General features: G+C 43.9%; 1 protein-coding gene across 6 annotated transcripts in view; it reads right to left on the reverse strand.

Annotated features, from left to right (window-relative positions):
* LNX1 (ligand of numb-protein X 1) overlaps positions 1 to 9,523 on the reverse strand; it is a 176,571-nt gene extending 167,048 nt beyond the window's left edge. For all 6 annotated transcript variants that reach the window (XM_047719282.1, XM_047719290.1, XM_047719289.1 and 3 more), the window contains exon 1: positions 9,182 to 9,523. The gene's annotated coding sequence lies outside the window, so the exon portion shown is untranslated. The remainder of the gene's footprint in view (positions 1 to 9,181) is intronic.
* Between the last annotated feature and the right edge of the window lie 360 nt (positions 9,524 to 9,883).

Raw genomic sequence — 9,883 nt, forward strand, 5'->3', positions numbered from 1 at the left:
TCATGACATCCATACTTGGTTCCTATTTCTTCTGCTCTTGTCATTCTTGTTTTATTTATATTTTCCCTGTTCCTAATTTGAATTCTTGATTATATTTTCCACCATTTTACTGCAGAGCTTACAACCTCTGATGCCTCCAGCGGTCAAGCAGGCAGCAGTAAATGACTGAAGTGAGTAGGGCTATAGGGCATGGTGTGGACTGTGGCAAACTGGAAAAGTTCTCTGGCCACTCTACTAAAATAGCACTGTTCCTTTAGCCTGCTTTCAATCTCTATCCTCTGACCCTACTTTATTGGTAGCATTTATCACTTTCTGTAATTATTTGTCTGTTTACTTAATTATAACCTGCCTCACCTCTATGTCCGAGCACCCAGAAGATTGCCTGACACAGAATTCTCACCAAGTCTGTCCACATTGGCTAATTGAGTGAATTAGTAGATAAACATGGGACCCATGTGGCCAGATGTTTCTGTATTTTAACAGAATTGAAATTTTATTATTTTTTAAAAGATTTTATTTATTTATTTGACACAGAGAGAGAGATAAGTAGGCAGAGCAGCAGGCAGAGAGAGAGAGGAAGCAGGCTCCCCGCTGAGCAGAGAGCCCGATGTGGGACTCGATCCCAGGACCCTGAGACCATGACCTGAGCCGAAGACAGAGGTTTAACCCACTGAGCCACCCAGGTGCCCCCAGAATTTGAAATTTAGATTTTTGTATGAAATCATCTGATTTTTTGATGCTGGTGGCTAATGTGAAAAACTAAAAACACCATGCTGGCCAGAAACAGGCTAGCATGGGATACTGTTCTACTTCTGATTATCTGCTTATCGGCCCCATAGTTTCTTTGTAGGATGAAGTAGTATACAAATAAACAAAACACGCATCCTTTTTATGGTTTACAAAGCCCTGTTGCCTGCTAGTTATTGTTCCAATTTTACGTGTGAAGAAATTAAGGCCCTACAGAGGGGAAGTGAGCCTGTAAGATTAGAAGTGGAGGAAGCAATAAAAGGCAGGACCCAGGGAGGCAGAGCTGGCCTCCTGGTCAGGTATTCAGGAAAGAGGGAGGAAATGCCCTGTTTGCTCTATTTCCTCTCTTCTTGGTGACCCAGACTCAGAGGTTAGGCAGATGTTTCACCTGACACAGGCTATGACCTCAAATTCAGATTCAGCCTCACGCTGGGTCTGTTTCTGTACCTTTCAGTCCAGAAGGAACCAGCACAAGACACATCAGGATGGACGTCTTTCAAAACTCTCTCACGTAGCACCTGTGGCTCACCTGCCCCCAGCCGAGAACTACAAGCTTTAAATGTTTAAGCCGTGCACACATGATCGAACAGTAAACATATTGAATAGTGCCTATTTCATGTCTGTATCTTCAAAATGATGCTGATCTTATTTGTTTTAGGAGGTGATCTCCTTATGTCACAGGAAGACCAGTAGGTTGTGATAATGCAGAGACTATCTCAGCAGGTCTTTGAATTTAACCAAATTCTGACTAAGATTTATCTTCTTACCTCTTTTCTCAGAGGAGTTCTTTAAAATAAAATTTTATTGAGTATTGAAGTTTAGGTCTCTGACATTTCTTAGGGAACCCTAAGAGGTGGAAAATTTCTTTATAAATTATAGAATTATTTTCTTTCTATGGTTCTCCTAACGATTTTTTTCTAAAATCGCCTTGCTAAAGCAAAAAAGCCCAGTTTGGTTGGCATTTCTTAATTATTATTATTATTTCTAACTGTGGTCAGTACTCACAACAGAAAATTTACTATTTTAGTGTATTGTTAGTTTTGAGAATAGAGTTCAGTGATTCACCAGTTTCATATAACACCCAGTGCTCATTTCATCACATGTCCTCCTTAATGCCTGTTACCCAGTTACCTGATTCCCCCCACCTACCTCCCCTCCAGCAACGCTCAGTTTGTTTCCTAGAGTTAAGAGTCTCTTTTGGGGGGCGCCTGGGTGGCTCAGTGGGTTAAGCCGCTACCTTCGGCTCAGGTCATGATCTCAGAGTCCTGGGATCGAGCCCCACATCGGGCTCTCTGCTCAGCAGGGAGCCTGCTTCCTCCTCTCTCTCTGCCTGCCTCTCTGCCTGCTTGTGATCTCTCTGTCAAATAAATAAATAAAATCTTAAAAAAAAAATTAAAAAAAAAAGAGTCTCTTTTGGTTTGTCTCCCTCTCTGTTTTTATCTTATTTTCTTTTTCCTTCCCTTCCCCTATGTTCATCTGTCCATGCACTTTTGAGTTTCTTCCATCCCGTTGCTGTTGTGAATAAAGCTGCTATGACTATGGGTGTATATATATCTATTTGAGTCCCCACTTTTAATTCTTTGGGGTAAGCACCCAGAAGTGGGATTGCTGAATCATAGGGCAGTTCTATTTTTAATTTTCTGAGGAACTTTCATATTGTTTTCCCTAGCAGCTGCACCATTCTACATGTCTGCCAATGGTGCACAGGGGTTTTTTAGCAAGATAAGTTATTTTGTGGGTTTGACTTTTTTAATATATTTTTTATAGCAGCCACCCTAATGGGTATGAGGTAGTATTTCATTGTGGTTTTGATCTGCATTTCCCTAATGATTAGTGACACTGAGCTTATTTCACATGCTTACTTGCCATTTGTGTATCTTCCTTGGAGAAATGTCTATTTTGCTCATTTTTAAATTGAGTTGTTTGTCTTTGATTGCTGAGTTGTAGGAGTTCTTTATATATTTTAGATATAAGTACCTTAGCAGATACATGGTTGCAACTAGATTGTGTCTGATGCATCAAAGTTTTTAATTTTGATGCACCATGTGCACATTTGAGCTTCGGTTTCTGGTTCCCCTGCCTCCCAGGGGATGTGGCTGTGGGAAAGGAGGACTTCCCCACAGCTCCAATGGCAGGGGGCTAGAAGGCCATTGCTGAAAGTCTGCCAAGTCCTATTTCAAAAAGACTGTAGGATGGTTTCCAAGAATGCCCCCACTCTCAGACTGTGAGCAATCAGGGTAGAGAAGTGCTTTGGCAATAACTGGATTTTAAGATGGTCTGTGTCAGAACAATCATAACCAATCCTATTTTCCCGGGACTCAACGAGTATGTATAATGGCCATTCCTCATGGATCTCTGTGACTGGGAAAGAGATAGAACAGAGGTCTCCACAGAGGGTCTCTTTTGTCACTCTAGGAACTTCAGAGACCAAAACAACGAAAAGATTCCAGTGGACTCCCATCCCCCAAAATATGTCAAAAGAAAACAACAGTAAGCCATAAAATAAGCTTACAGAAGTGCACCAAAATTTGGGTTTTTATCCAGACTTCAGAGTTCCTGTTGAAATGCTCAAACCCATTCTTTTAAATTTATCTGTTTCAATTAACAATGCTTTTTAGTGCCTCTGCTTTGCCAGTGCCTTAACCTCCTTTTGACCTACCCATCGGGAAATAAAAATAATATCTAATATCTGTTAGATGCTTTATATACACTATGCATTTCCCTATGTACTATATAAAAGAACTAATTCAACAATTACCCCAGCCTCATGAGGTAAGTACTACTATTATCTCCAGTTTTACAGTCAAGACAACTAAAGCAGTAACTTGCCTAAGATCACACAGCTAGTAAGTGGCAGAGCCAGGGTGTGAACCCAGAAAACCCGGCTCCAGAGCCTCCTGTCCTCTAGTCTAAAATCCAGCTGTACAGGTCATGCTGAGGGAGCTCCCTCCGCCGGCCTGCATCTGCAATTCCAGCCCTGCCCTTGCCTCTGGCCCTTGACGCAGGGCTCCTTGTGCCTCCCACCAGCCCTCCTCACCTTGCTGACTCTGCCCATGAGGATTCCCCTTGAGATCTGCTCTCTGCTGCCCTGTTGGTTGCCCTCCCCCGACAGGCTGTTGAGACAGCTAACATGGCACTTAGTCACATGGGAATGTAACTGTCTGACTCTTGTCTTCCCCCACAGTGGACTGAGTGTTTCTTGAAGGTGGACACAGGGTTCAAAGCTCCATAGCCAAGTACCTGGTACCTAGAAAGTGTTTAAAGATTTGGTTTTGAGGAAATAAATGAGGAAGAGTCTAGATTGGGCTTAGAGTATTAAGTAGTAGTAAGTAGTACAATACTACAATACACACTAGGAAAAGGAGCCCTGATTGCCCCAATAGAAATGGAATAGAATGAATGGTGTGAACCTTAGTCTCTTGGGCCTGATAATGAAGACATGGGCCCTATCTGCATGGAGGAGGCTGCTCTGCTCCCCGCAAGTCAAAGAGGAACAACAAATATATGTGCGCTTATGAGTGCACGGGTCACAAAGCGACTTCTGAGTTTCTCAAAAATGTCTAAGTGAATAAATGTCTTCTTTCCCTTCCTTTGTGCTCCTAAATAATTTAGTCTTTCAAGCTATGCGGTGGGGCCAAGTAAGGTAGTCATTCATGCAGGGGGTGGAGGAGATATGGCAGCCCAGACAGGGTGTCAGAACCTAAACAGGGTGAGGAGTTAGCACCTAGAAGGGCTGCCTAGTACAGGTGCCAGAGTCTGGGTGAGCAGAGGAAGTATCCTTGTAGAGGCCAGCCTAGCACAGAACATCAGAATCCAAGGAAGAGGGCAGCTACATGGGGAAGGGGGAGCGGGAGGGGCAGTGGTCATGATAGCAGTTGGACTGATAGCAAGCAGACTGATCAAATGTATAAGGGTGATGGGAGCCAGCTCAGGCCAGTGTTATAGAAGAGACTTACACATTATGAAAGGGAGAAAACCGGCATAAATCCAGTGGTGCTGGATTAGAATTGGAAGCAGCCACGTGAATTTACAAATTTCAGTACATATAGACCAATATAGAAACACACACATGGGTCCTAGCTCTGTCCACTGCGAGAGTCTGAGAACAGCAATATTCTAATTCACAACAAACACATCTAGCAGTTGGACTTCGGATTTTAAATCTCTTCTAAAAGGAACTAGAGCCTCTTGGAGCAATCGCTGATTTTAAGGCTGGAACATCTCATTGTACCAGGGAGAAAGGAAGTGCTCAAAGAATGATGGGAACACGTCGGAAGGGCACAGGGAACATTGGATTAAGAACGAGACACGTAGGGCGCCTGGGTGGCTCAGTGGGTTGAGGCCTCTGCCTTTAGCTCAGGTCACGATCCCAGGGTCCTGGGATCGAGCCCCACATCGGGCTCTCTGCTCCACAGGGAGCCTGCTTCCTCCTCTCTCTCTGCCTGCCTCTCTGCCTACCTGTAATCTCTATCTGTCAAATAAATAAATAAAATCTTAAAAAAAAAAAAGAACGAGATACTTATGTAACTTCAAGTACTCTGCAGAACACTTAAGAATTAAAAAGGGAAGAAGAGTAACTACAGTGGAGAGCCCCAACAGACCCAACTCTCATAAAGTAATCTCAGTGGAGTTTCAAATCACCTGCCACCTGATAGGACGCGACGAGAGGAACACAGCATCATTTCTGTGATGTTGTTTGCCAAGATTGTAAAATGAATCAAAGCATAAGGAGACTCTGACAAACCCAGATTGAGGGACATTCTGCAGAATAACTGGCCTGCATTTTTATAAAGTGTCAAGGTCATGAAAGTGAAGGAAATCTTGAAGAAGTCTTGCTCTTAGAACAAAGAAGATGGTGATAGCTAAATACAACACTTGATTCTGAAAACAGTTCGTCTGAGGATTAAGTGGCAACTGATGGGAGCGCCTGGGTGGCTCTGTCGGTTGGGCGTCAAGCTCTTGGTTTCAGCTCAGGTTTTGATCTCATGGGTCATGGGATGAAGCCCTACAGTGGGCTCTGTGCTCCGCATGGAGTCTGCTCGAGATTCTCTCCCTCTCCCTCTGCCCCTTCCCCTACTCATGCTGGTGTGCATGCTCTCTCTCTCTCAAATAAATAATCTTTTCAAAAAATTATTAAGGAAAATGACGACTGATGAAAATTTACCGGTGTCTGAGGATTAGATGGTAGGAGTGTCTCAACATTGATTTCCTGACTTTGTGGTTATGTGGGAGAAGGTCCTTGTGTATAGAAAGCACACACTAGGGGCACCTGGGTGGCTCGGTGGGTTAAGCCTCTGCCTTCAGCTCAGGTCATGATCTCAGGGTCCTGGGATCAAGCCCCACATTGGGCTCTCTGCTCAGTGGGGAGCCTGCTTCCCTCTCGCTCTCTGCCTGCCTCTCTGCCTACTTGTGATCTCTGTCAAATAAATAAATAAAATCTTAAAAAAAAAAAAGAAGAAAGCACACACTAAAGTACATGGGGAAGAGAAGACATTGTTTTGACAGCTTACTCTCAAAGGATTTAGAGAAAATACAGGGCAAAATTCTTCATTCTGTACTGTATCTGAGACTTTTCTAGAAGTCTGAGGTTTTTCTAGATCCACCCATACATACATCTATTCGACATCTGTATCTGTATCCATATCTACTGTAATGAACGTGTTAGATTGGAATTACAATATTTTCCAAACTTTCCAGAGCATGGGCACCCAGAGGCTGCTTTGGGTGGACAGAGATTAGAGTAGCTGCTCCAGAAGCAGGATCGGGGTCTGTCTGACATGTTGGTTCTCTGGCGAGGTGCAGAAAGAAGTGTCCTTATTCTGCTCACTTAGTGAAGAACGGAGAGATTCCTGAATAAACAGAGACATTTATAGAGTTGGTCATACCAGCATTTGACCTATTTTATGTAGGCTCATCTGCCAGAACCAAGAAGTAGAAACACTGAGGGCTCCTTTGTCCTCTTAGAAAGTCCATGGGATAACTAACGGTCAGTTCTTCAGTGTTTATCTGGAATTTGGATTGTGCACGGGACTCCACAGTCATTTGAGGTTTGGCACAAAGTGCTAATAATGACAACCACAGCCTGTTGGGCACTTCCTGTGGGCCTGAGACTGGGATATGTATCCTTTTATGTGTCCTGCTTATAACCTTCACAATGGTTGTCCTTGATAAGTACTGTCCCTATTTGATGGATGAGGAAAGACAGAATCAGAGAGGTTTAGTAACTTGACCCTTGCTATGGGTTGAATTGTGTCTTCCCAAATTCACATGTTGAAATCCTAATCCCCAGCATCTCAGACCCTGACTACCTTTGCAGACAGAGCTTCTAGAAGTTTTTAAGCTAAAATAAGGCTGTTAGAGTGGGGCCTAATCCAGTCTGACAGGAGTCCTTATAGGCAGAGGAAATTTGAACACACATAGGGAGGGTGACCACATGAGGACCCAGCAAGAAGATGGCCATCTGCAAGCCAAGGGGAGTGGTCTAAAAGGAACCATGCCTACCAACACCTTGATCTCAGACCCCCAGCCTCCTGAACTGTGAGGAAATAAATTTGTTGTGTGTGAGCAACCTAGGCTGTGGTGTTTTGTTATAGCAGCCCTAGCACATGAAGACAATGCTCTGTATGTAGTTGAGAGACAAAGCTGGATTCAAAATCACATCCGGCAGCTCTTTTCACTATCTTTGGCTACCTCCGTATACACAGGGCCTCTACTGTGAAGCCTCTTCCTGCCTCCCCCAACAGGCTGCCCAGAACACCCACCCAAACTCACAGATCCTTCCACCCACAGTCCCAGAGCACTTACTGCCCTGAAGATAATTGGTTGCACACAACTAATTCACAATGTTTAATCAAATTGAGAGTAGAGCTCCTCTTATCCACATTCCTGGCATCTCTCATGGAACCAGGCATAGGATAATTACAATATTATTTATTGAGCCCTTACTATGTGCCAGCAAAGATAATACATGTAAATGTATTATCTCATTTAAACCTTAAGACAACTCCATGAACTAGGTATTACCATTATTCCCATTTCACATATCACAAAACTGAGGTCACATGGGTTAACTGAATTATCCCAGGGCACACAGTGAGTAGATAGCAAAACAAGGATTCAAGTCTAATTCCCAGAATGTGCCCTTCACCTCCTGCTCTGTTGGTGCCATCTTGCTGTAAATGTTCCCTGAGCAAATTCCTACTGTGAGGAGTTGTACTAATCTGAAAGGCTCTCCCTCAGTCAAAGCCCACACCTTTATGCCAAGTCCAAGTGTGAAACTCATGTCCTGTGGAGTCTTCTCACATACAACCTCCACCCTCGGCCCCCACACCATACTCCTTTAGCCTTCCTTGGGCACGTAGTTTGCACCATGCCCTCCACTGTGGCTCAGAGCTGGCAGCAAGGATGTAGTTTACCAACATTTGCTGAACTGGATTTACTGCCCAGGAATGGATGTAAAAAGTGATAAATAACAAGGTGGCATAGGATACTGGATACACTATCTATCCTGGATTTTCTCAGAGAGTTCCAATTTCTAAAATCTTATCATTTCATCAGATCATTTGCCAGAATATGTGGCAGCAAATACAGTCTGGTATTTGGTTTAAAAAGTAGAGTCACTGGGGCATATGGGTGGCTCAGTCAGTAGAGCATCCAACTCTTGATTTCAGCTCGGGTTGTGATCTCGGGGTCCTGGGATTGAACCCCGGGTCTGGCTCTGCACTCAGCAGGGAGGATTCCCTCCTTCTCTCTCTGCCCCCTGCTCATGCTCTCTAAATCAATCAATCAATCAATTTAAAAGGTAGAGTCACCATTCTACTGTAAAGAGGCAGGAATAGAGATAAGATGTTCTCTTTATTACTTACCTACCCACATGCTATCAGGCAAATCAAATTTCTTTGGACCTAAGTCTCTTCATGAGACTAATTGCAATGGCAATGCTATTTCTACTGTAGAAATGAAACAAAATATGTGAATGCGTTCTGAATACTGATGAAGAATAATGTTATATATATCCAGTCACCAGTAGTGGGGCTGTTTATGTTTTTACTGTCCTGTTTGGCCAGGAAAAAAAAAAATAAAAAAGCAGTATTATTTCTGCAAGTGAAGGAAGAAGTTTCTCATGAAGACTAGTACAGAAAAAAAAAAAAGAAAGAAAAGAAAAAGAAAAAGAGATCAGACATTAAGTGTAAATATCCTGAGGGTCCTTCTGGAGTGTCTTGAAAAAGACAAAATTAGGCATTTCTGTCTTCTAGGTTCTCTTCAACAACTTGGGGTGTGTGTGTGTGTGTGTGTGTGTACTTGTGTATTGTAGGTGTGTGGGTGGGTGGGGTAGGGCTAGGGCTAGGGGTGCGAGGCTGGGCTGGGATAGTCAGAAGCAAGGTTTCTCAAATTGCACAAGATGCTACCTGGTGGGAAGAACCAGGCCTCTTACCTTTGCTGCATTGTGACTCTGTTCCCAGTTGTGTGAGGTCTCAGGAAACAGTCCCTTTGGGAGCTGAGCTTTTCTGACTCAGTAGTAGCCCAGGGAAATTCTCTCACTCTTTCCTGTGTCTCCTCTTCTAGACATGCATGCAAACCATTCAGCCTTGGAGTTGATCAGCTCACCTCCTGCCCCCTTTTCAAGGCTTTGCATCATGCTGATCCATAAACCTGAGATCTGAGGAGCTTCCAAGTAGAGTAGCGCCCCACAGAGCGGCACTCATTAGCATCAGTGACAAATCTGTTCTGGTATGGATGCGACCCAGGTCCCCTTGAACTTCCTTCTGCTCTCGCTAAAGCCAGGATCCTTTTGTTCACCTTTAGGCTTGCCAAGTCAGTCCTACCGCACCCCTGGATGTTGTTTTCCTGCAGGCAATGGGAAAATGAGCTGGGAGCCAGAGAAGGGAAATCAACAAGGAAGTAAACATGGGGTCACAGCACCTTCGGGTCATCACTAGGCCTGGGACATCGTCATGCTGGGACCAGTTCCTAAATAGGCAGGGGCTACTGCCCAGACAGGCCACGGAACCCTGGGCACCTTTTTATTTTTACTTATGCAGAGAATCAGGGGCTGAAATTGCTTTCACACAAATCAAGAACTCCTGACCTGTTTCAGTGCCTTGCCAAAACTTTCAAAGATTTCCATAGGCAGTGT

The sequence above is a fragment of the Lutra lutra genome, chromosome 2 (assembly GCF_902655055.1).
Source record: "Lutra lutra chromosome 2, mLutLut1.2, whole genome shotgun sequence".
NCBI classification, from domain to species: Eukaryota; Metazoa; Chordata; class Mammalia; order Carnivora; family Mustelidae; genus Lutra; species Lutra lutra.